Here is a 27,776-nt window from a genome sequence, read left to right as displayed (position 1 = left end):
AGGAAATAAAAAAGATGGCCTCGGGGCATCCCAGGAAGCAGCTGCTCTTCATCCTCTGCATCCTGAAAATTGCAAAAATGAAAGACTTTGCTAGGAGGAAGAATCTGCAAAGTACCATGTTCCAAAATGGCAGTGGCTGCACCAGATTCCGGAATGGTGGCAGCATAGAGAAGCTGTTCTTCATCATCAGATTCAGGAGCTCAGCAATCCAGGCACTTGACCCCTACAGCCAAAAGAGAGGAAAGCCTGGCTACTGCTTCAGCTGGCAGCGGGCCTCAGCAGCATTCACATCATGCTGGTTTTACGTGAACAGAGAATGCATGAGCTCTGAGGGTAAGGCAGCTTCCACCCCAATTTCAGAAGGCCTAGGAGACCAAGCAGTGTGCCCCTGAGAGGGCAGTGTGTAAAGCTGAACATGAATCCAAAGGTGCAATGGAGGCCCCAGAACTTTGGAAAAGCCAAAACCATGGATCACCCAAGGAAAGCTGCAAAGACTGAGCAGAATGGGCTTAAGAGACAAGTTGTGGGAACAGAAACCCCTGAAAGTGCTGTGGTGGTGGAGTAACTCAAGCCTTTTGGGGCTTGCAACCAGATTACTTCAGATGCTGAACATGGACTCCTGTACTTAATGTTTGCTCTGCTGGATTTTGGACTTGCTTTGGTTCCAGTGCTTTGTATTCTCCTGTGTGTAATTATTGGAATGGTAAAGTTTATCATGTGTTATTGTATATTGAAAGTGTTTAATTTTGTCTTCATTTGTACAGGGGTTTGCAGCTAAGAGTTTACCTTAGATCTCAGAGGACACTTGGGACTTGGCCTTTTCAGCAATGCTGAAACTATGAGAGCTTTGGCTACTCTTGGAAATGGACTAAATGTCTTTTGTATAAAGGATGTACATGAATTCTTGGGGCCCAGGGGTAGAATGCTATGATTTGTGTTCAGATGACCCCCTGAAACCTCATGCAATAATGAACATAGCTGAGTCTGGGTCCATGATTGGCTTGTTGTCTGGCACTGGGATTGGTGGTGTGAGTGCTGCACCTGCCCAGGAGTAGAGGCAGCATATGGTATAAGGGCAGGAAGAAGACCTGTATTTGTTCTTTTGCTGTTTCTTCTTGCTGTTTGCAGTGCACATGAACAGCTGCCCTGCCATGCCATCCTGCCTTGGAGCCAGCTGAATATGGAATGAAACCCCCAAAACCATAAGAAAAAAACCTACCCTTGCTTCACTTTTGGTGTCAACTATTTTGTCTCAACAATGAGAGACAAGTAACTAAAATAAGTGGACTCCAAGAGGCCTACACAATCCAGAACCACAGCAAAGGCTGCCTGTAGGGAGTTAAAGTCCCAGAAGAGATTTGGTTGCTGCAAGAGATGCCGTCAGAAACTGAAGTAGAAAGGTGAATGGCTGCCTGCATTCATCCTACAATCTGCTCCCAGGTTCTTCACCCACCACATCTCTAGTTCTTTAGAACTAGCACGCAACTCTTTGAAGAAAATAGACAGCTACATAGCAAAAGGGCTAGTGTGATCATTAATTGTTGGACGTCAACTTGCTTTGAGAAAACACCACCTAGAAGATAAATAAACCTCCACAAATCACTGTCTACATCTGATTGACAGACCAGCAACTCAGGAGGAAAGATCTGCCCCAGATGTGGATGGCACCAACCAATAGGCATGTGCCCTGGATGGAGCAGAAAGGGAAAGAATAAGGAAACCTTCTCTTGTTTTTTCTTACAGGTCCTTGCCTTGGATGCTTTCTGTGGTTCTTTCAGGTTTCCTATCCAGACCCTCTATTTTTCCAACACAGACACACACTGGACTGTGCAGTGAGTTGTGAGCTCTTGAAGCTCATAGCTCTTGAAGCTCTTGAAGTTTGGCTCTTCCCGCTCTGCAGAGCACAGAGGCCCACACTACACTCATTTACTTCTGATTTAGCAGATGGAACGCCTCTGCTTCTGATCCTGTAAGCCTACCTGGTGATTCCATTGTGTAATCACATTTGCATACAGTATGTAAACAGGTGACATCATATTATATTAAATCTTTTCCACTGGTGAACACTAACTAACACAGCTGGGAAGAATCTGAGAATGAAAACAGTGTTAGTCACCCATCTCAGGTTAAGCATAACTTGTGTGTTCCCAGAGAACCTGGACTAGGCCTAATTTCTGAGTGCACACCTACCACTAGCTCAGGACCACATGTGAGGCTTTGCTTCAAGTCTACTGTCTGTGTGAATTAGTGAACAAGACAGTTGTGTTGTCTACTGCATGGGCTCTGATGATAGCCTCTCATCCACTTCGGACTCTAGCGCCCCTGGCCACCAAGTCCATGGCAAAAGTGGGTCTCATCTCCCATCTTCCATCCTGAGGTGCTATTGTGCAGAACTTCTGGGCCACAGCTGTATGGACGACTGCAAATGGCGCATGAATTGATCCCTTCCTCACCACTCATGGATGATCCTGAGGTGTTGTCCTGTGCAAGCCCCAGCAGAAGGCAATCTCATGATGTAAAAAATAGCCTCCTTGGATAGCAAATAGTGGTGCCCTTGGTAACAAGCACTCCTAACTGTGTGCCTCTTTCCTTGCCCCTTCTTTCTTCTGCCTCCCAGGATTGCTTTCGTCATTAAGCCTCAATGTATGAACTTTTACCTCCATTTGTTTCCTAGGGAAGCCCAGGCTGGAGCACTGATAAAATTATGAGAAGGAAAGCCAATTAAAACTCTTGAACTACTTGTGTGATGTTCGGATGTCCTTCAGTTGCAGAGGTCCTAAATTATATTTGTTTACTTAGCCACACAGAGTCAAGCATGCTGATAGACACTAGTTTGAAAAGAAAGTAGTCTTGGTTCTCAAGGTCTTTATATATGAAGGAATGACAGAGACAGAAATGAATAATAATGTCCTCATGTGCAGAAAAAGATTGCCTTCTTTATATCAGCATGTCAGTGATTAAGAACTCAGAAATGGAACATTTCATAAATGTTTCAAATCAAATCAACAATAGGAAATCTTTACCTGAAAAGTGTCAAATGTGTCATACACAGAAGGGGTAGCTTGAAATTGGAAAACTGTACCTAAGATTCATTTCTCTATACCATTTAAAAGTGAGTAGTTCATATAAACAATGTATGTTGTACAAGCATGAAAATGCCTCAAAGAAACATGATAGTCTGTGTAATTAATATGCACTAATAAAAATATACAAATAAAAATGATGAAATTCTAAATTATATTTAAAAACAACTACCCTCAATAGTTTACTCTAAGTAGATCATCACGGGTACATAATAGACTTTCTTTTGCAAAGAAGTTCATTGTACAAATAAAAGAGAATGGAAATAACACCAATATTCAACACAGGCTCACTAAATTTTTGACATACTTGTGGTGGCACATTAATTAACCTCCAGATTTAACATGAATGTTTAAGACGTAGAAAGAATGTTTGAAAGATTTTAAATGGAAAAATTTCACCTTTTTTAAACCAGCAGATAGATTATTACATATATAAAACTTTACATAAACACATGTGAATCTAAAAGAATCTGTTAACATTAGTTGTCTTGGGATGGCAGTTTATCCTACATTATATTTTTCTACTATTAAAATTTATTTTTGAGCATAACAGCCTAGAAAAATTTAAATAAGGAACTTGAAGTGATGTGGCACTCAGTTTACTTCTCAGGCCCTACCATATGGGAAGGAACAGGTTCTTTTCTTTACCACATACTTCATTCTGTTAATTAACTTTAAAATATTAGTGATATTTAATATTAGAAAAAAATTAACAAACAAAAGATAAACTCCCCTCTGGATTTTTTTTCACATTAAACCTCCATATTTATGGGGGTGTTCATTGTTTAATAATTTGACATTGGAACTCATTAAGTCGGGAATCACCATAAAGAGTAAATTAACCTGGAGTAGACGTCAGGAGTGAACTGATCCGGTTTAGAGAACGGACCTTGGGATGAGTGAGTCCTGGTTTCAAATCCTAGAGTTTCATCTACCAGTTGTGTAAAGTTCACAAGATGCATTCCCATTTCTCTAACAAAAAAATGGAAACAGCAAAGCCTGGGGAGCATTTATAAAGCTCAGGCAGGGCAGTGTTCCAGAAAGGCCTGCAAGGGGCTTGGGGGGAGAGACTCCACCTTCTCTTTTCCACCGTTGTAGTCTATAAAGAAATAGCTGGAGACAAAAGAAAGAGAAACCATACATTTTAATCGTCCTACTTTTCTAGAATGTTAGCTCTTTTTAACATTTTCAAATATAGGGAAATAAGATTTTTTAAAGAAGGAACAAAAATATCAGCAGAGGGTTAAAATGTCTTTGTACTCACAGATATTATAATTAATGTAAATTTATTTCTAAGTAGTTCCAATTTAAAGCTAATCTTTATTTCACTTTTTACAAGTTGCAGCAGACTGTTCATATTTTTTATTTAGGGAGATCACGCTACCTTTAATAAGAACAATTTGGCTGTGAGGTGCCTTTTTGCATCAGAAAATTCATTTCCAGAATTTCTAATACATCTGCTAAGGTGTACAGTTAAACTACTCCCAATCCACTTTGATACATCAAATTCTACCAGAATGAGTCTCCTCGCTGTAAAAGTTAAATCTCTTTCCTGTCGTGTTCATACTATTAAGCTATAGAGTATTTTTTTTAAACAGGAAAAAAAAAGAAAGCTGTTTTTCAATAAGACTTCACAATGCCCTAGAGAAATGAAGTTGTTCTTATCATAATTTCATATGTAAATTGGCCATTTATCTGGAGAAACACAAGAGATGGTGTGAACATCACAACAGATATCTGTACACATGTCACGCAGCTCTATCCTAAGTCTGTGTCTTGGGGAATCTTAAGGAGCATTTTCCTCTCTTAAAGAGCATTTCCATACTGCCAGTGTGACTCTCATCTTCATTTCCTGTTTCATCTCATTTTCCAGTTGATTCCTTTCTTAGAGCAATAATACGGCTGCTGTCCTTTTTTGGGAGCCATTGAAACTGGAAATTAACCACTTGAGCAGGGCTGGGGCAGGGCCATCCCAAGAACAAAGAGGGGCTGGGGCAGGCAAGGGAAGAAGCTGCTTCTGCCCAGAGAACACCCAGTCCCAAGGCAGCAGTCTGAACAGTGCCTTGCTGGGACAGTGGGTGTCACATGACAAGCCAATCTTGTGATTTCTTATCCAGTAGTGTATCTTGTATTACATGCTTCTGTAGTAAACCTGACTGCTATAGCACCCAATAAGAGTAATGTGGCCTGACATTTGTCTCTGAAACAGACAAAGAGCATAGAAACTGGGCTGACAAATAGCAACACCCAAGAAGGGATGCACTGTGCCAGTCTTGTAACTCATCACCACCCAGGGTGAGAGAAACACAATTGTATACGGAATTGGGTCCTGGTCCTTTAGGGTACTGGCTGCATTTCTTCTTGACATTTAAGAGAATTACACATTTGTGAAGTAAACTTTCTAGTGACTTGTGAAAGTGCTGTTTTTCTTGTGGAAGGAGTTTTGTGGAGTAACCAAGTTCCTAAGCATCGATCCTATCTCTTGTCTCAGTTAGCAGTTACCAAGGACTGTAAGAAAGAAACTCAGTGTTAGACTTCTGTCAGACCAAAGGGAATGGAGAGAAAGCTCCCAGGGAATTAGAGGGCTCTCACCTCTCTGGAAGACCAGTAGTTTGTGTTTTTGCCCAGAACAAAAGAAAAAGCAAGTAAGAAGGGATAGAAATCACAGGACCAGCTCCTGGACACAACAACATATCACACAAGGTGAGGAGAGGGTGATGGAGGCTCGAGGGGCTGGGAGTGGGATGCACCAATGTGGATCAGGATCCAGAGGAGACAGCAGCTCCTCACCATACCAGAGAGGCAGGCAGAGCCCCGCCAGCTCCACACAGGAACAGGATCAGGTGCGTTCTCATCAGGGCTGCAGATAGGGGCTGCTCTGGCTGTAGACAGGACACGACTAGGCAGGGCAAGCCTAGGGCAGCACTAAACTAGAAACACAGCCATCCTCGTCCACCTGCAGGCAGGGCACCCTTGTCAGATGAGTAACATGGGCACAGTGAGCCTGGGTGACCTGAAGAACAAGGTTTCCCTGTGCTGCCCAAGAAGCTGGAGGGACAGCAAATGTCCTGGGTCTTCATGACACTCCAGTTGCAGTCCTGCTCAGGAGTCCCTGAATCCATTGCACTTCAATCTCTTTACAGAAGCTGCTTTTGCACTGGCACCCTGGCTCATTATCTTCCACTTCCTGTTTTACCCCTTTTACTCCTAATGCCACCCAGTGGGCACTCTATCCTCTGGAGAACTCCAGCTCCACCCAGCACAATTATCAAACAGTTTCCACCCATAGCTCCACAAGTCAGAGGCCTCCGCATAGCTCTGGGCTCAGGTGTCAGACAGACTCAGGCCCCTTAACCACACCAGGCTCCTTACAAACCCCTCTGTGAGGAGAACTGGGCAGTGGGTCTTCTTGGTGAAGTCCTCCAAGAGTCTAACCTCTGAACCCTTGGGTCAAACAGCGGAGATTAATTTCCCTACCCTATTTATGCGGGGGAGTGCTAAGGCAGCCTCCTAAATACCTTTCAGATCTGCTCTCCGTTCTCCACCCACATTGCCCAGGCCCCATAAGATCTTATCTTTATTAGTGCAGCAGCCTCACTTCGCTTCTCCCTTTCTCTAGTTCTGCACAGTGCTCGCACAAATCTATTTTATGCACTACAATGAGATAATCTTCCTGAAATAAAGCCTGACCACATTATTGCGCCACCAAAAATTCACCAGTGGCTTTCCTTGCTGTCAGGACAGAGTCCAGGCACCTCCTTGATCCTCGCTCGTCCCTCCTGACCCCCACATCCCTCTGCAGCACCCTCTCTCTGTTCTCTCTCACTCCAACTCTGCTGCCACAGCAAACCCCATCAGGGTACTGGACACATTTGCAAGTCCCTAGCCTTCATGCTTAGGAGAGCTTTCTCCTTCCTCTTACCTGAAGATGGTTAACTTCTACTTTTCATTTTGACTTCCGGAAAGCCTTTTTTTGCTCCCACAGAATTAGGCCAGTCAGCCCTTTCCATGCGACTCCAACATTTTCTGGTAGGTCTCTTCTGATAGTTGATTGCACAATGATGGGTCAGTTATATCCATAGATTCCCCACTCAGCACTCCCCTCTGTGTGTAGCAGAGCCTAGCACAGAGCAGACAATTCTTTCATTTTTGTGGAAGAAACAAAGAATGGCGGGGAGGGGGGGTCTGGCTGGCCTTGTTGAGTACATGACAAAAAGGGTTGGGTTGACTTCCTCCTTATTACAAAAACATGCCGAGGTACCGTATCCTCAGATGCACCAGCCACGCCTCCTTCACACTGTAACCAGGCTGAGCCTTCACCGGCATGAAGGCAGACAAACCTGGTCACGTGTCTGCCTTTATCCAGAGCCTGGCACACAGCATTCTCATGGTCACCCTGATGTTACTGCCCCAGCTATTTGGGGATCTGAAGGGAAAAGTGTGCACCACTGCGGTGCCTGTGTGATTCCAAGAGGAATCCGTTAATGACAAACTGTGACACACATGTGTGACATGGTCTGGGAATATGATGCTGAGTGTTGTCATTGGGGAGAGAGAGAGAAGAGAGAGTAGAGATTTCAGCTTCTACCACGGAAAGTCATTCAGGGAAATGCACAAATACAAACGACCAGAACCCAGGTGTGTGCAGGTGAATCATCCCTCAGGCTCCTTTCAAAGCACAGTGAGCAGAAACTAGAACACAGTCCCTAGCTCGCTGAGAAATCCCTGGGAAACCAGAGAGAAAAGCCTGTCACGCATGCAGTGCATTCCTCTTCCTCCTCCTCCTCCTCCACCTCCTCCTCCTCCTCCTCCTTCTCCTTCTCCTCCTCCTCCTCCTCCTCCTCCCCTTTTTCCTCTGCTTCCTCCTCCTCTACCTCCTTCTCTTCCTGCTCCTTCTCTTTCTCTTCCTCTGCCTCCTCCTCCTGCTCCTCCTCTTCCTCTGCCTTCTCCTCCTCTTCTTCCTTCTTCTCTTCCTGCTCCTCCTCCTCCTCCTACCTCACAGGACTAGTACCCTTTGAGAATAAGTCTTGCATATTCATGACCCTCCATGGAAACCTGAAATTAAGAGTGAGGGTCATTTATTTGTCATCTGATAAAATAAATTGTCTACTGTACCAATTGTCTATTATACTACAGGAGAGGATATAAAATGTTAGAGAAAAAAAGGTATTTTTGGAAAGATAAAGTACCTTAGTTTATACTGGCAGCTATAAAAAGTTGCCACAGACAAAAAAAGAAAACACTGATTTCTTACACTTCTAGAGGTGAGGGAGTTCAAGATCAAAACTGCAGAATTCTCACTGTTCGTGAGGAAACCCTGCCCACTTCCCAGACCGCAGCTCTGCCTGGGTCTTCACATGGTAGAAAGGGGGTTCAAGCGCTCTCAGCTCCGCCTACAAAAGGCATCCTCTCAGGCGCTCTCTCATCACTGCGCAGCCATACCCAGTACCCAACACCCACACTGAAGGAGGAGAGGGTGATTTGGGCTGGTTGTGACAGTTCACAGACCATGGGACCTCGGGCAGGATAGCTTGAGGGAAGGGGCTGGGTCCAGGGGAGCTGCTCCTGACTTGGCAGCTGAGCCGCAGAGCACCTCGGCAAGAGAGACACATCTGACCAGGCCACACCCCTCCATGACATCCCTCTTCTGATCAGGCCCCATTTCCCAACACAAAACCAGCTTGGCCACCCTAATATCCCAGTCACCATCCACAAGCACTACCTTGAATGCATGGGGCTTGGAGGGACAGCTAGAGATAAACTGTGACTAGCATTTACTCCATTTCCGAGGTCTCCTCCCTTAGAGTTTGATCATCTCCAAGGCTTTACCTCCAAACCATTACATTGGGGACCAGGATTTTGACATACATGCTCGAGGGAAGGCAGCGCAAATGCCCAGTCTGTCCCAGAAGGACTTACTGAGAAGGAAGTACTGGTCTCTCACTATTGTCAGTCACTTTTTCCTCAAACTTCCATCCCTCTTTCCCAAATATTTTTTCTTCATCCTTGTCTTTACCAGCTCTGGGACTCTGATTACGTATATATTAGGTACTTTGCACATCACATTCCTCCCTGTTTATCAGACTTGATCATCTCAGCTTCTCTGTTCAACCACCTTGGTACATTTATCCTTCCCATTCCACTGGAAAGTACTTCTGACTTTTAGATGCTCAGATGTTAGGTGTCTGCACTGTAGAATGCTAGGGAGCACTTTTGTGAGTGTGCTCAGCATTTCTGTTTCTCTGCTTTCTCCTCATTCCCCATTCACTCCTCTCCCTTTCCAACATTGCACATACTGCCAGTAGCCAATCTGTAACCTTTGCCTACTGAACATCTAACCGGGTCATGCTGGTGCCAGTCTCCATGGAATGCATCTCCCTTCAGAAAAAATCACATTTTCTGTTTATTAATACATCCAGTAATTTTGGGCTGTAACCTGGACATCAGGAATGACATGCTCTAGTGATCCTGAAATGGCTCCCACCAAGAATCCTGATTTGTTTGCAGCTAGCATTTCCCTGGGCTATGTGCACACTGAGCTCTGTCTCCACTGCAGGTCAAACTTAGTGCGATTCTTTTAGAGTTCACTGGGATCCTGGCAAGATGCCCAAGGCTTGCATATGTTTCCAATGCCTATTTAGAGATTTTTGACAGTTTACTGGTGGAAATCTGACATCTCTTCCTCTGGCTCTGTTGTCATTCTGGGATTTCCCAGAGTAACTGTGGGGACCAATGAGATCAAGAGGTTGATGGCAGAAATCTGCTTACTGTAATGTTCATGCATTGTGTCAACTTGAGAAGTTTAGAAGTTTAACCAAACTATTTATCAGGGGGTCACTTTGTAAGCATCTCCATCCTTTGAAAGAGGAAGGCACAGAAATGATGTGAGTGCTACATCCACCCTGGGTGGCGGTAGCAGCCTACTTACAATAGAAGGGAGGAAAAGAGGCTTGCTCTTCCACTGTTGTTCTTGCTATTTTTGCTGTCTTCCATCACCTTGAAGTGTTCCCCAGTGCCATGTGGCCATGCCTTGGAGCCAGCTGATTATGGGCTGAACCTCCACACACTGTGAGCTAAATAAACCTTTTCTCACTTAATTTTGAATATCAGGTATTTTGTCTCAGCAACAAGAGAAAAGCAATCATCATGCTTACCCTTCACTGTCAGAATAAAAGCTGTAAAAACTAGACATTCCTCTCACATACTACTTCTGAGCACCACCTCCCTCTAGTACCTGCCCATTTGTACGTATATGGTCATATTCCAGGGCCTTTAAGCAGTCTCTCTGTCTGTCTGTCTGTCTGTCTCTCTACAATGTTTTAAGTTTTTGTCTATAGTAAGATTAATCTGAAAGGAACTGCTGGTCACAGTTGGTAGCACATCCACTGAGAAAATGACTGTAATGAACCAATCGGAAGAAAAGCCAGCCATGGAAAGTTCTACACAGAGAGCACTCCAGGGGGACAAGACTCATGACAGGAGAAAGACCTCAGCAGGGCTTACTCGGTGTATTTAGGGCATGACATGAAGGTCATAGTGTTTAGAACGGAAGAAAGGAGTGGGAAAGCAGTATTCACGATTGTAGAAATAGCAGAATCAGGTTGTGCCAGGCCATTCAGCCAGTAAAAGTTCCCAGATTTCATTTTCATGTAGGAAGCTGTGGGAAAGTTTGAAACAGCCTTTGTGTTTCAATGACTACTGGAAGGCAACTTCCAAAATCCAGGTGAGGCAGCCTTGCTTGGACCAACCATACTGGCAGCACTGGAGACGGTGAGACCAAGTTTGTGTGAACTTGACATCAGCAGAAAAGGGTCTGCTTAGACGCTGAAATTGCAGTGTGAACTAGAGGGGCAATTCCAAGATTTTCAGATGGAAAAATAAAAAAGTGAGTAGGTAAAAATTGATGGGCTTGAGACATTTAGTTTTTATATGTTCGATCCACATTCCAATAGGACTATGGAGAAGGAATTGGATTCAATATTAGAGATAAGGGGAAAGGTTGACGCTATAGTGTAATTAGGAAATTGTTTCTAGGAGAACAGGATTCAGAGTCAAATAAGACATGAAACTACCAAGCACTTGGTCTCACTAGAAAAGAGCAAACTTCCAAGGATGTCGTTCTAAGGATGATGATATCAGAGGCCAAAAAAAGGTGGACAAAAAGCATGAAGAAACTGAGGAGATGCCAGAATGTTGGGGTGAATCAGAAAAGCAGAGCCTTAGAAGTTAAAGGATCCAGGTTGGAAGTGAGAGGAATGGGGGTGAGAGTTAGGGTTAGGGTTCAGGTTTGGGCTGGGGTTAGAGTAAGGACAACACAATAGTGGTGTAATCAGAAATGAGTGTTTCACCTCACTGGGTTTCAGTTCCCGAATGCAAAGAATGAAGACAGACATTAATTCTTACCCTTAAGGAATTGTACAACTTGAGTGAGATAACACTCATGTTAGTATTTGGAAAAATCTTGCATTTTAACAGCTAGTAAGAGACAGAATCACCATGGAAGATGACTGCTTTGTTGAGAAGATACCTCTCAGTAAAGCTATGGTGCAGAGTTCCAGCAGAAGCGTTTTGTGCTACTGAATAAGAGAGATGGGGTGAGGGTGTGGTGGGAGGTGGGTTCTGGAGTTCGTAACAGTGAGCTTTTCATATGCATTACAATTATTTTCTTCAGATGAGTGAACTCAGGAACTTATTTGAATTCTCTTGAAAACTTGTAAAGGACTGTTTTTTAAACCAGTGAAAATGGGGTTGAAACAGAGTCACACTATGAGACACCTGAAAAGCCCTACTGGCTGTTAATTTTGACAAAATGTGTAGCCACAGGGAACTCTCAAGATTCCATTAAGCTTCTAGTTCTTCTGTCTCCTTCCTTTGCTGATTTGTGTGCCCAGTGTCATCTGGAGAGGTCCTAGGTAAAGAGTGTTGGTTCTGGACATACTGCCTGGGTAATACTGAAGCTCTGTCTCTTAATTTGTGACCTTGGGAAAATTATTGAGTAATATTGGGCCCCCATTTCTTTGTCTGAAAAACTGATACAACAATATACTCATTGTTAATTATTCATGAAGTATATTTTAATGGAGATCGAGTTCACCATAATTTATAAAGGGTTAAATGGAAGGCTGCATGTCAGATAAGATTCTGTTACAGTGTAAACACTAATATTTCCAATTAGTATCTTCATTCCTGAGGTCACATTTGCCAGGGTACCATGTAAAGAATTAACTCAAAGGACAGTTCTGTCACTCAGCCTGAAGAATGATGTACATGGAATTAATTGAATTCCAGGTAAGCAGGGAAATAATGCCCAAATAGGATATGATACGCCTTGATAAAGACTTTACGTTGTTGAAGTTATTTTTCAGCCCCCTTAGAAAATGAGGCTTGTTTTACATTCCTCACACGTCACTTCAAAAAGTACTGAGCTCTGGCTTCAAAAATGTCACTCTGCTTCACGATGTGATGCAATTTGCTGCACTAAAGCAATCACGGGTGAGTCACAGCAGAAACAATGGATCATCTGGGCCCTCGGATCTTCTCATGAAGGAGAGCACAGGGGATGGTGCTCCTTTCTGAGCTCTCAAATTGTAGCTGAGAATAAAGGCAACTTGAGACAGGAAGGAAGGAAAAAAGTAAGGAAATGGACAAAGTGAGAGAAAGCAAACCCCACTGGTTTTTCTCTGTGTCAACTATTTTTAATCCAATGCAGAGGGACCATTTAAAATGTAGATTTTGATGTCAGGCAAACATGGGTTTAGATCTCGGTCTTGTTGCTCGATAACTGTGGGACCTTTCGCAATTTGCTTAGCCACTGTGTGGCTAGATGCCTGCAGTCCATCAAAGCTCTCTCCTTTCCTCCCGTAGGCAGAGCTTTTGTTGGAAACCAGCTGCACAGCCTGCAACTGCATTTTGGGGCTTTGATTAAATCTAGACAGGGCCATGTGAAAGAATTCCGGGCAAGAGAATGTGATCACAATCGATAGATGTCATGGCCCATAAAATCACCCACAGCATCTGGTCTGCTCTCTTCCTCATCCTCCAGCTGCACGTTGTGTCAGAGAAGGTGGACCCTTTCTCAGCCCAAGTCTCTAAATGATTGTGTGCTTCCTACCCCAATTTGGCAAGCCCACTGGCAGAAACTTTTCCTGATGTTGCACTTGTAAGGACAAAAAAGAAACCCAAGTGGAAGACAACATTGAGATTCAGGTTACCTGTTAGAGCGTTTAGTATTACCTTAACTAATACACCACTCAAGCCTCGCTTTTCTACCTGTAAAATACAAGAATTATTGTAGCTATTCAGTGCAGTGGTGATTAAAGAACATGAGACAGATAAAGCACCTAGCTCAGTGCCCAGAACCTATTTAGTGTTCAAAAATATGAGCCACTCTGTACCCTAAAATAGAGTCTTTCTTTTAGTTGCTTCTGAAACTGATGCATAATCTCCTTACTCACCTCTAGAATAAGTTGATCTCAAACTGTGTCTGAATTCTACCATTGCTGATTTCTCAGCATTTAAAAATACAGCATGATTTAGTTGTTTCTATTATCAATCATTTGAACTCACTACAATCGTCATGTAAGTATCTGACTTAACGATGGTTATCTTGTAAATCATCCTTCTTTCCTCTGCAGCAGTGACATGGTGCCTTTTTACAGCAATGCTCACCAGCGTCCCCCATCCTGAAAGACAGTTTGCCTGTGAACAAAAGAAGCAATAAGCTGTACAACTCTTTGGCAAGCAATCATCTGAAACAGGCACACAACCTTCACCAAGCCCTCTGAGTTATTTAAAAGACAAAGCCACGGAGAGGTGCAACCTGAGATGTCTCTCTTCATCACTTATTCAGTGCCACTGGGTTCTTCAGCGGGTGCCTGTCATGCAGCTGGAGGGAGAGGAGCACGTTCTCTGGTCCTTACCTGGTCTCCTTGATAACCTGAGTAATCATGGATGTCACTCTCCGTGCAGCAGGCCAGCAGAAGGCGAGGAAGCACCTGCTGCCCCGAGCTGGGTGTGCAGAGTGACATTCATCACAAGGGGCTCCTTCAGCCTATCCTCCTCTGACACCCCCTGCAAGTCCCCGCTGGACAGCTGGACTAACTTGCACTCTCTCACACTACCAACCTGCTTTCCTGGTCTCTCACTGAGAACCATACACAGTCCTGAATGACGGTGACAGCATGATCACCATTGTTATAAGCACCACAGGGCACGCAGCAACCTCAAGGAGCACCTTCTGCCTAACTGGACTCATTGCCCACACACCGCCTTTGAGACAACACCCTGGGCAAGTCTTCAGCGTGGACCTTTCTGCCTACTGTAGATATGAGGTGCTTGGCTCCATGGAGTTGAGTAGCTTCTAATAGAGAATGGGGCCAGAATGGGAATCCAGCTCTGATTCAAAACTGTTTTTCCATCAGCAGGTCGCCTCTAAGCAGGCTGTGTCCCTAAGTTCTGCACGTTTCCTTCCTACGTGTCCCCTTCCACTCCCAGAGGCAGTGACTCTGCCTCTGCACGACTAAGCTGGCTTGGGTGCCACGTGAACCCAACAGCCCTTGTGTCCCTGTTCTGATGCTGAGTGACCCGGAGACAAGGCAAACTCCCTTCATCCTTCAGATGTTCAGTTTGGGCTGCAGGCTCTCAATAGAAAAAGCCACAGACAACCAAACTGCCCTAGAGGCATCTTGCTAAGCACAAGCTTCCTGTGCCCAGCTTGTGCACCCCCTACAGGTCAGAGGTTGTGCTAGTCCATTCCTACAGGGTTGGGATAAAAATCTAATGAACCAAATGGATATCTGCAGCTATGATTGTCCATCAGAAAGCAATTGTTGAAATCCTACACACAAAAATACTTCCCCTTATGTATGAGGAGCTCCCAGGTTACAGATGATTGCTGGCTCCTCGACCCAAAGAGAGTATATTGATCTTTTATTCAGGTCATACTCAATTAAGGATCATCTCAAAGAGGAGCTGAGTAAAGGGTAAAATAATAAAAAGGGCCCAGCTCTTTCGGTTCTGTGACAGCAGACTGACAAATGTAACGCCAGCTTGAACGACTTCCTAAAGCCAGTACACTGTACTGAGAATCCCTTGCTGCCACGTGGTATGGGCCCAATGCGCTGGCTGCCCTGAGGACATGGCCATGGCTCTGAGTAGCAGGGCCAGGCAGGGATGGATGGATGGAGTGGCACTCAACAGTGAGATGACAAAAGCAACCAGGCTCATCCCATTACCGCTGCTTGCCGGCCACTGACCTTGGGCATAGGACTCAGCCTCTCTTGCCTTAGTTTCCTGTCCTGGAAAAGAGAGTTTCTAATGCATCTGCCCCAAGACAGGTTCGCAAGGAACAGCAAAGTGCAAATTGCTTCTGACAGAGGCCAGCATGTGGAGAGCGCTCAGGGACCGCTGTCTGTGACCCTGAGCCTCTGTCCCAGACTGGCCTCTAACGCCCTACTTGCTCGGCTTTGAAACTCACCCCTTTTTTCCTGTTAGCTTTTCACCTGCTCTTCTTTCACCCCTTTATGGGGTGATGGTCACCAGGCGACCATCAGGGTTCTGGGTTTGGCTTCTCACTGGGCTGTCTGAGCTTTCAGTCTTGCTTCCTGTAACCTGCTCCAAAGCATTTGAAAGATGACTCCCGTGTCCCCAGCAGGCCTCCTCCTCTGCCCTACTGGGTGTCAGGGGTCCTGCCATCCTGTGCTCAGACAGCCCTGGCCCCAGGCACACAGGAACCCAAAGTCGTCCTGACCCCTTCATGTCCCCTACCCCTCCCAAGCCCTGTGTCTTTGTCTCCTTCTGCTTAGCTTTTCTGTGTCTGATTTGCTGTGTCTCTCACTTCCCTGTGGGAGCTGCTCTGATCAAGACGCCCTGTCCTGTCAGTCACATGCCACTCGCCTTGTTCCACGACTCCCAGAAACTTGGTTTTCTGTATCAAAATGCCCCCTACTACAGCAGCAATGGAAGTTTCAGGAACTGGAGATCTTTTACTCCTTCGGCAGACCAGTGGACCATGGGAGGACCTTTCTCTAGACGATGATTTTCCTATACTTCACTAATCTTTATAAACCGTCTCCTACTCTCCAACCCAAGTGCTCCCCATTCTCCATCTTTCCCTGTAACTCACAGGTCCCTTCCAAACAAACCCTCTTCCTATTAAGTGTTTGGTGTTGATAGGAGACTGGGAACTTCTCAGGCATTGAGTAAAGAAATGCTTTGTTATGCAATATAATCTTGTCTTTCCCTAACAAGGCCTGTGCTATTGACTTGCAAAAGAAAGTCTGAGCTCATTCTCAAGAAGAAAATTGTCTCTGAATTTCTTATATGAAAGATGTTTTGTGTAATTAGAAGAAGGAGTGTGAGTGAATAGAAATTCAAAATGCTTTCTCTTCAGCTACGTATCTGTTTTATTCAGAGTATAATTAAAGGAAGGACTTGGCACTTATCTTTGAGAGAGGGTATGGAATTCATCAATGAATTTTGAATATTCAGCCATCGGGTTCTGTGTCTGAATGAACAGTCTAATGTCATTAAGATTTTGCTCTTGCACTCTGAATGTAGCCTAAGAAAGTCCAATATCCCAGTTTATACCTAGCATACATTTTTCTTTTTTGACCCAAGATGCCATGCTTCCCACATTGCCCTAAAATAAAAAACCTAAAGTATTTGAAAGGAAAATGGTTGTATTGCTAATAGCTTTAAAATGTACACTGTTGGATACAACTGATTTTAATGTATGATTTTCCTGGATGAGAATCAAACAGTGACAAGCCAGCTCTAGAATTTCCGTGTGCTCTTCGTCAAAGACATGTGGGCTCACCTAGCAGAGCTTCTGGTAGAGAGGGATTGCTCTGTGCATGTTGGATATAAGTCTGCAGGGCACCCTGTCTGATGCAATAAGAGGCTAACAGGAAAATAATAAATAAGTAAGTAAATAAATAATGCAGGCAGCTTATTCTTCTTCCCTACCCTTCTCTTCCATAATTTTCACCAACAGAGCTCCCAAGTCCATCCTACTCTAGAGGACGGGTGAGAGCACCAGCATGGTCCCGAAGCAGTGCTGGGATTCACAGTTCCAAAGTCTGAGAGAGACTGTGGCTTGAGAAGCAGAACTGGACAGCCTCTCTACCGAGAAGAAATGTGCTTAGGAAAGTCAGAAAACCAGGGGAGGCAGCAGACGGCAACCATGAGGCCCTGCAGTGTCTTTGCAGGCTGAATCCGGGGATTCGATGACCTTTAACACAGACAAGGGGTGAAGACCATCAGCTGTTCATGATGGGTTTCAATGTCTCCCACGTTCATCCCATCAAATCCTTCCATCACGCACACAGCAAATCAACTACTGCAACTTCTTCGAATCCTAGCAGCTTTCTCCCCTCGGGGGTACCATGAGGATTTCAGACTGTTGGTTCAACTTTGTCACTCTCTAGCAGCTTTCAGTTGTCCGGATGCTGACATATCTCAAGGCAGAGAAGAGGGGTGCAGTGAGTGAGTTTATTAAGCAGATTCAGGGCTGCCTGCCCAGAGGATGGCGTGGAGGGTGCCCCCCACTGACGCTGGGGCTCTGCAGTGGAAACAGCCTCTCTGCAGATGCTTCCTTCTTACCCAAGTAGGGACTCAGTAAGGACTTGTGACCAAGTTCTTAGTTCGAGATATTTATTTACTCAGTGTGGGTGGATTAAAACTGGCCACAAGTCATTTTCATCTCTATCCTCATCCCCCTTTGTGCCCCTATGGCTTTGTTGCAATTTCTTCCATAAATAAGGGGAAATCACTTTCTCCACCCATTAAATCCAACTTTGGCTATGTAATTTGCTTTGCTTAAACATTCATTAGAAAAGATGACACAGGCAGAGATGAAAAAAGTGTTTATCCAGTGTCACCTATCTCCTTGTGCTGCCTGAGACCTTCTGTGAAAGAGGCCATGGTAGCCCCTGCAGGATCAGAGAGGGAACAAAGAACAAACAAGTCTCCCTGACTGAGGCTCACAGCCCACCAGCCTGACAACTGCCTGTCACAAAGGCAACTGTCCCAGGCCAAGCTGCATCAGCTTCCCCCTTTGGCTGCCTCCAGAGCCCCTCGAGGGAGGAACAGACTTCTGAACAGCCACACAATGGCTTTACTAAGCCTACAGGCTGGAGTCATTTGTTACACAGCAACAGGTGGCAGTGTAGCTTTTTAGACAGCCTCTCCAATCTCCTTACCCATCCATTATTAACACAGGGCTGCCTGCGTCTGAGTATAAAAATATACAGAGTGCCTTATAACTATAGGCTATAAACTCAATAACTATAGACTACAAACAAAAAGTCAGAATGAGATTAAAAAAATACAAAAACAAGAGGAGAAATATTAAGACCACATGAAGAAGAGCACAAATGTGTTGGTCACCCAGGGCTGAGCAATCCATGGACATGATCTTTAACTTGTTCTTGAGGGTCCCTAGAAGCCAGTCAGGAAGCCAGTTACATATTTTTCAACATCAGAAAAAAGTAAGCATGCAAGTTCCTTGGGAGAAACAGTCTTTCTTGTGCTGGATTTTGAAAGGCATTTATGATACATGGGGACACTGAATGCGGACACTGAATGACAGAAGATGGTTTTTTCCCATCCCAGTCTAATGGTGCGCTGTGGAGGGTAGAACCTCCTACAAAGTCAAGGGTAAAACATAGTACCAGAGTTTTAGAAAGGAAGTTCTTTCACAGGAAACTAAAGTCAATTTTGTTTCAAATATCTGAAGACTCCCAAAGTATACTTTCACGTTCAAGGCATGACTAGGCTTTGGACCAGAATGAATCACACTGGGTATTGTGACAGGGATGTGGAAGTTGTCAGAACCAAAATGGATTTGCTTGTCTCAACCCTAATGTGAAACAATTAAGTAAAGCTGACACGTTATGAAGATTGGGTTCTTACTCATACTTGCCTGATGGTAACCATCACAAAAGACTCAGAATCCTAATCCTGTACCAAGACTCACAGAATCATAGGTCTATGCCAAAGGACTTCTACAAATACATCCACCAACAATTTTCTGGTTCATCCTTGGACAGGGACTGTTCTTGAAGTTACTAATCGTAGTGACCAAAGACTGTTATTTCAGAATGTTTCACCTGGTCCTCCTCCTTTGCAGACGTCTCTGTGTCTCCAGCCCTGTGTGCATGCCTGTGGTGACTACCACCCACACACACGTCCAGCACATTGCTCTGCTCTGCCATTGCCGCGCTCCACCGTCCTCAAATAAATACCATCCTTCTTCCATGCAAATTGACAGTATGAGGTTTAAATAGCAGTTGGAAAATAATTAAAACAATCTTTGATCACTTGGGGAAGACTTAAGTTTCTTCCTCTGGAAATAGCTCATCTCCAGTATTTGTGTCAGTACAAAGTGTGAATCTCTAGATAATTTGCCCACTCTGAAAAGTCACAAAATCAGGATCTGAACACAGAACTTTCTAGATTTAAACTCTATTCCCTTTTTTAAATTGCAGAGACATAGTGATTAAAAAGTGGCTGCTGATTTCAATAAACCTAGTTCCTCACTTAACTTATTTGTAGTGTAATCAGAATCTAAAGCCAAGCTGCACGCAAAGGCAGGCATTTCCGGTGCTGAGCCTATCTGAGAGTCAAAGGTGGCGGGGAGGGAATGAGGGGAAACGAAGGGGTGCATGAGCGCTGGATGAGATGTTAGCTGAATTCTCCTTCAGGCTTTGAATCCCAGTCTGTCCCTCCAACATCCTGCATCTGCTCCTTTCAGCTCTGCCCAGCCTGTGAGTCAGGCCCACCACCCAAACACTTAACTTGGTGGAGAATTCTAGACCATCATCTGCTGGAAAAAAGTTTGATTTTCTACTCCATTTTGTATTGCTGATCCTCCCATATTTAACTCTTAAAAATTAATGGAATGATAATGTTTCACTTAAATTGCTAGCATGAGTTTGTCAGAGAACACACACACACACACACACACACACACACACACCAGATTCTTTTTGGTCCTTCAGGTAAAAGTAAAGAAGATGTAGGAAGCCTCTCAGCTCTACCTCTGAGCTAAATATTTAGGAGTTATAAATTAGGAGTTATAATTTAGGAGTTATAATTATAGAGCCTGAGCCAAGGCTGTCCAAACACTTCCTGAGACCTCAGAATCCCCAGCTGTTGGTCACAAGCAGCCCACTTTCTACTTATCTCCTGGAATGGACTATTTTCTCTAAATGTTTTCAGGGGCCATGGAAACCAGAGCCTTACTGCACATATTTTAGAGGAGAGACTGTGTATCCTCCCTCACACAGGTTTCATAATGCAGCAAAGCAAAAGGTAGAGCCAATTCTGTTTTAGAACCATTCATGAGCAGAGAGCCATCCATGGAATTGTGTCCCACTGAAAGGAATATTGCTGGAGGCAGTAAGTGACCATTTCAAACACTGGCATATGACACAAGAGAAGCCTGTAGAGCCACGGATATCCTGCGGGGGAGGGGTACATAACGGATCATACCTGCCCCAAATGCATGAGTCCTAATTGGGTGCTCAGTTTTGTAACAGACAGCTGCTGTCATCCATGTGAAAGGCATTGACTGTAATGACGTCCTGCTTCTTGAGTAGGAATAAAAATCGAAATAACAATGGGTGCTCACCTATGGTATCTACTGTTGTAAATAAGGTAACCGCCATTGTTAGTATTGTGCTGTAGTGAAAGCACAATACCGTGTGTCTTGTCACTCATTCATCCAGTGTTTGCATTCTTCTGTGAACTGAAATAAAGTCATGAACAAGATAAAGTCCTCACCCCTAAAGAGCAGAGTTAGCAGCTATAAAGAGACACAAAAGGAATTAATTAATTTTTTTTTTGGCACCAAGAGTCAAACTCAGGATCTCAGACTTGCAGGCAGGCACTGTGCCACTGAGCTATATCCCCGGCCTAGGAATTAATTCTTAGTCCATTTGAACACTCGCAACAATGCCGTGTGTGTAACTGGCCTTAGTGTTTATAGGAGGAGGGAAGAATAGTTATGGGAAGCAAGTACCATTCCCAGAGTTGCTGCTGATCAATAGATTCGGGATGTGAACCTGACTCTGAAGACTCTGTTCCTGATTAACGCACTGCACCGGTGTTACTGACTACCAGCTTCACAAGCACGATTCTATTACAGTTTTCCAGACCTATTTTCCCTGTTTCCTTCCCACATTCATCCAGCCAGCCCACCAGCATGCCATGGGACCTGCTGCGGACCCTGGGAATGGCATGTCCATTAACGAGTGTGCTGTGTGGTGACCACTGTGTTCTGGTCATCTCCTTCCAACCCGAGACACACTTTGTCCCTCTCTTCCAACCAATGGGAGAAATCCTCCTAAGTAATATCATGTGAGCCTGTATTGGCAGAGCTCAGTTTAGCAGATGCCTAGGGATGAATGTTAATGCTGATGAACAGATGCTCCCGAGGAAGACAACTTTTCTCTTCTTGAGAACCCCTTTAAATCCACACCAGTTACGAATTCAGCATGGCTTCCCATTCCAAGGGAGGAGACAAAACGCTAAGATTCTTGAAGATCGCCTATTCCGTTAGTTTCTGTCTTTCCAATATTGGTTCCTAGAGTAGTGGTGTTTTGAAAAGCTGCTTCCAAATGGAAGAGCTGGATGTCCTGGTAACCACACACTCCAGGGAATGCAAACCTTGACTATGCATTGGAATAACCTGTGGGATTTGTCAAAGCAGACGTCTGGGTGTAGATCAGTGGAACAGTCCAGAGAACCAAGAAGCAGATCTATATGCTCATTCAAAGGAAAGAGGATAATAAAAGAGATTTCACCGAATTTTAAATCACGCTTTTGAAAGACTCTGGCTTGGGAGCTCAGGACAAAGCAATGAAATACCACAGACTGGGGCTGAGCATCAGAAGGTTTAGCTCTGGACATTCTGACGCTGGGAGGCCAGGGTTAAGGCGAGGGGTCCAGGTGGATCCTCCTGACCCTGTCCCTTATTGGCCAGCAAATGGATGCCTTTGCAGTGTTTCCTCTCAGTTTTTACTCTGTACACACAGCTCTTCCAAGTCACCCCATCTACCCAAAATTCCTCTACTCTATCGTCAGACAGGATTAGAACCCCTTCTAACGTCTTTTTACAGATCTGCCAGTCTGAGGTCCTTTTTGTGTTAGAGTTTTAATATTTGGAGCTGGAGGCACAATTCACCCAGTTAAGACTACTGAAAAGACAAAGCATAGACTAAGATAAAATAGTAATAATACGTTTGAAAATAATGTATATCCATAAGACGGGATGAAATTGGACACAGTGGCACACAAGTTGCGATCTCAGCCACTCAGGAGGCTGAAACAAGAGAATCACAATTTCAAGACCAACAGAGCAACACTATGAGACAGCAGCATCTCAAAGAAAATTATACAGAACTTAAAAACTTTAATAAGGAACAACTCAACAAAATTGGCAAAATATTGATCAGACAACCTCACAAAAGAAGACGCACACAAGATACAGTCAATGTCTTTAGGCAGAGTAAAACCCAAATCAAAATGACAATGGGATTCCTTGGCAATTGAATGGCTGAAATTAAAAAACTAACAAAGGCAAGGAAGTGAAGCAAATGAAAATACCACATTTTGCTTGTGGGAGCTGTATTCTTGTACTATTATTTTGAAAAGCAACTTGACAGTTCTTTTAAAGTTAAATAGAGTCTACGAAGTACAACCATGTTGCCCATAGGTACTAACCCAAGGAGAGTGAAATTTCCATACAGCAGTGTATATCCAAGCACACAAATGTTCATGGCAGCTGTTATCAGGAATAGCACAGATTCTCAAACATGCACCAACAAGTGCGTGGATAGACAAATAGTGAAATAGCTAGACAAGAACATATAACACACTGATAAAATTAATAAACTACTGATACCAATTTGCCATGGGAAGAAGCCAGACGCAGAAGTTTCATACACTTGCTTCTGTACATGAAATTCTACAAAAGATAAAACTAAATTATTGTGATGAAAAGTATGAGGGAGATGGAGGTTTTAAGAAAGATTTGGAGTTCCATGAATGGTCTGTATTTATGCAGTGCTTTAATGGGTGTTCTTAATGTACATTAACTGAAACTCACCAATCCTGGCTCCAAGATCAGATATATTATGTCAGAATTTTTAAGGGCTAGAACTGGTTTTCAGTCTACAGGTATGCAGGGGCTATCGTGTGGTCTGTGGTATGTAGGGCATGCAGATGTCCCTCTGTGTAACCCTAGGGCAGGCCAGAGCTTCTGCTCAAGGCCTGCCACACCTTCACTCCCTCCCTGCCATTCTGCAGGAAGATGTTGCTCCCACCTTGACAGATAGATCTTGCCAACCCAGAAGCAAATCCTTGTTCAAGTAAATTCCAGTCTGTGTGCTGGAGAGAACTTCCCTGAATGCAGTAACCAGGGCTTCAGGCCAATGAGGCCTTGCCGTACTTGGCTACCAAGATCTCCCTCATCATTAGAAGCCAACTAGCAGAAGTGGAAGAGAAAACGAAGCTTTTGCTGGATAGATTCAAAAATCATTGCCTCATCTTCAGAGTCCATTCTTCAAGAAAACAACTTCGCTCAAGTGCAGAGAGAGGGGAACTAGGCTGGCAGTGTGCCTAAGAAAAAGGAAAGGGGGCTGAATAACGGCCAGCCTGTCTCTAGGACTTAACCAGGATGTATAGAGAGTCCTATGAATAAATTAAGGAAGACCCAAACTATCTGCTACAAAGTGGGTGAAAGATATAGCCATCAGGACTATCTAGCAGCACTGACTTCATTCGTAATCAGAGGAGTAAACATTAAAATCTCAAAGGTCCTACTGTGAGTGATAACCTTATTTATTCTTCCTAATACATTGGTTGATGAATTTCTCTAGTGTGTATACTTAGGATGAAAGTTTTATATAATTTTTTCAAATTTAGTAAGTAATGCCAATTGTATTCTGTCCCAGCAAGGAGAAAGTAACTCAGACAGGATCCCCAGCAGAAGAGAATCCTAACTGCTCATTATAGCAGTAATAACCATGAAGCAGTAATATTGTCCATGCAGTTTGCATTGGCTTGCCCCCCTCAGCCTCACAGCCCTGTGGGTGCCCCTGCTGGGTGCAGCCTCCACAAAATCTACTTGCACCCAAATGCTCATCTTATACTCTGCTTGTGGAGGAAACCAAGCTAGGAGACTGAGTAAGAGGAATTCTTGTTTCCCCTACCACTGCTAGGAGTGTACATTTGTAGGAAATCTTACTGAGAAAACAACAGGTGTTACTTAGCAAATTTGAAGAGATGGGATCAGAAACGTGATTGTAAATTCATACCCTTAAGAAACCCATGTGCAGGCATTGTAGGAAATGCATACAAGGCTACTGGCTGCTGCTGTGCTATTGGAACTTGTAAGAATCATGAAATGGACCACAAGACAGGACCATGCTGGGATGAAAGATGCAAGAATAAGTTCGGGGAGTCTAGATGTTTACGCATCTCTTTTTGTCTGTTCACTCCTGGAGCTTGAGTCCAGGGCCTCCACAAGGATCTCAGTCCCCAGCCCATTTCCTATGTTTCACTGTGACACAGGGTCTCACTAAGTCACTGTGTTGCCCAGACTGGGCTGGACTTGTAATCTTCATGTGTCAGCCCCTCTGACTCCTGGGACCACAGCAGCCTACAAGTTTATGTTTCTGATTCCTGAAATTAAAAGATGTTCCTTACTCCTTCACGTTTTCATTCCCACAACCAGTGCTAAGAGTTTTCTGTGAATCAGTGATCTCTAAAATGAACAATATAAAATCACCTCTAGGAACCCAGAACCTGGTTATGGTGGGTAGACAGGAATCAGATAACCAGGCTAAGAAGAGCAGAAACCTAGTAGAGGAGCTGAGGGGTGTGGATTCCAAGGCACAGATTTACATTTGACTTCCGCTCAGCTCATTGGTACTTCTGTCTCCTTGAGTAAAGTTTTAGCCCCTCTGTAATATAAGTACAATACAAGAACAAGAGAGTAGTGAGTCTAAGTGCTTAGTATCAGCCCTGTACTCAGCACACAGTCAGGTAACGCTGGTTGCTTAGAGGGTGGGGGTCAGAGTGGCCATGCAGGACTCCTCTCAGAGTATGAGTGATGACCTTCCTACATGCACCCTAAAAATTGGTGGCTTTCAAAGACACAAATGAGCAAAAGCAAGAATGAAGACTTGACTTACTAGTAGTGTTGTTCAGACTGATTAGCTTGAGGAAAATAACTGTCAAAATGCAAAGGTTTGGAGTTCCACAGTAACTCTGCCTTCAGAAGCAGGCACTGACTGTTAAAATACTCAGCTTTAGAACATGTGACCTTTCAGGTTTAAATCCACGGGCATTGTCGTGGGTAAAGGACGCCCCAACCATGTTTTTCTAATGAAAATATGTACTGTGCATCTTGTAGCTGTGCTGGGGGAATTCGGGAAGCAATCTTTGTGTTCACCACCTGGAATGACAAACACAGGTGTGTGCACTTGTATCAAAGTGCAAATGGGCAAGTTTTACTCATTAGGCAACATATTACATTTTTTTGTATTTCTAATTTTTATTGCATGATTTTTCTGGTAGAATTAGTCCAGTTTAGTACAATGTCACATGAAAATTCACTTTCACAACTTGGGGAGGCAGTCAGTCATCGGATGACTCAGCCACGGATGATAACTTGGATCAAGAGAAGCTACCAACATGTGACAGAGAGAGAAGTACAGAATGAAGACCTAGATTCAGAAGAAGAAGAAAACAGTAATACAAATAAATATTTGACCAGTCTACATGCTACAAGATGGTCATGTACAGCTGAATGATCAATATTAGAACTAGGTTGGAAAGGTTATTAGGTTCTTGCCAGGAGTGAAGTCTACCGGTTGAATGCCAACAGTGCAATTCCATGTTAGAAATTGTAACGGATGATATGCTATAAGCTGTTTTGAAATATACTAATATTGAAGTACAATGAAAATATTCTATGCGCATGGATAGTAACACTAAAAAATATAGTTATCACGACACCTCACTATCTGAACTAAAAGCTTTTGAGAAGGACTTTATCATTCTAATTGTCTGAATCCAAAGGCTTTATGAAGAAGTAACAGAAGTGGCATTTCGGTTTTTAGGACAATAATGGCACTCAGGAGATTTGGTTTCTTTCAAAATTTCCTGCATTTTGATGACAGAGAGACCCTCTCAAAGGACAGTTCCAACAGTCTGGCTGCTATTCACTTGTTTTGTTGAAAGTTTTATTTCAAACTGTCAAGCAATTTATACACTGAATGAATGGCAATTGACAACTTGCTTTATTTCATGGTTATTGAAATTTTCAGCAATCTATGAGAAATAAGCCTCCCAAAATGGTATAAAGATATATGCCCTGGTAGATATGGAGATGTTTTATGCCATGAAGTCAGAAATTTCTCCTGGAACCCAGCCACTAGGTCTCTGTTTGTGCAGTAATGAACTGTGTGACCTTCTGAACACACTTGTTGCTCCTGCTTCTGAAAGTAAACCAAAGGTCACTTTGGATAGTTGGTTCCCCAGGGTGTGATGTCTGCTAAAAGCATGCAACTGACCAACACAGGAGCTGTTCACAAAAACAAAGCTGAGATTCCCCAAAAAAAGTTGCAAATTCATAATAGGGAAACACATAGCACAATCTTTCAATTTCAAAAAATGTAACACTGTCTCTTATAATATTGATGCTGTCAACATTACACCATGAAGATAAGAGTAACAGTCAGTCTGGGCAAGGTGGTCTATATCTGCAATCCCAGTACTCAGGAGGCTGAGGCAGGAGAATTCTATAAATTAAAGATCAGACTGTGCTATACAGTGAGTTCCAGGTTAGCCTGCACTACCTGGTGAGACCTTGTCTCAAAAAAAAAAAAAAAAGGTAACAACAAAAACATTGATAGTGAATCCTCAGCACAAATGAAGCCAGAAACAATCACATTTTACAACAACACAAAAGGTAGAATAGATTTATTGAGTTATGCAGCAACTGTGATGTCACTAAAAGCACAAAGCATTGGCCAATGGTTGCATTTTACTCAATCCTAAACATGGTAAGCATAAATATTTTAATAGTTTACAAAGAAAATAACAAGCACAAAATATCACAGGGAAATTTTCTTGGAGGACTGGGACTGGAACTGGCAAAGGATCGATTACAACAGGGGAAGAGCAGGATGGATCTGCCCAGAAACTCTGCAGAAGCATTCTGGACCAGAGTGGTGAATGGACAGGTGAAACACCACAAGAACCTCCTAAGCTAATAAGAAGACCAGCAAGATGTGAAGTCTGTCCCCACAAGGGAAGACAGGAAAACAAAACACGTGTGCTGTGCGTGTAAGAGACACTTGTGAGTGGGACGTGATGCTTTCCTGTGTGACAGCTGCCTCAGATGTGACAGTAGAAGCAGAGATCATTTTGGTACTAGAATTTGGTTTGTATTTTCATTATAGCTCACATAGGAATGCATTTGTTAGATTTTGTAACTAGGTAAACAGTTGATATTAAAAATGCTGATGTTTCTTCTACGCGCTTGATACACATTAAGACTTTAGTATTTTATTTTATATTTTGTAACATGACTCACATAAGGTATTGTAAATCCTACCCCCAGTTCTTCTGTCAACCTAGCAAACACACCAACCAATCACAGGGGAGTACCCCACCAACTCA

This window comes from Cavia porcellus, unplaced genomic scaffold, assembly GCF_034190915.1.
Source record: "Cavia porcellus strain 051 isolate PalLab524CR breed Dunkin Hartley unplaced genomic scaffold, mCavPor4.1 scaffold_9, whole genome shotgun sequence".
NCBI lineage: Eukaryota > Metazoa > Chordata > Mammalia > Rodentia > Caviidae > Cavia > Cavia porcellus.
The sequence above is the reverse complement of the archived record's forward strand: the minus strand, read 5'-3'. Positions refer to the sequence as shown.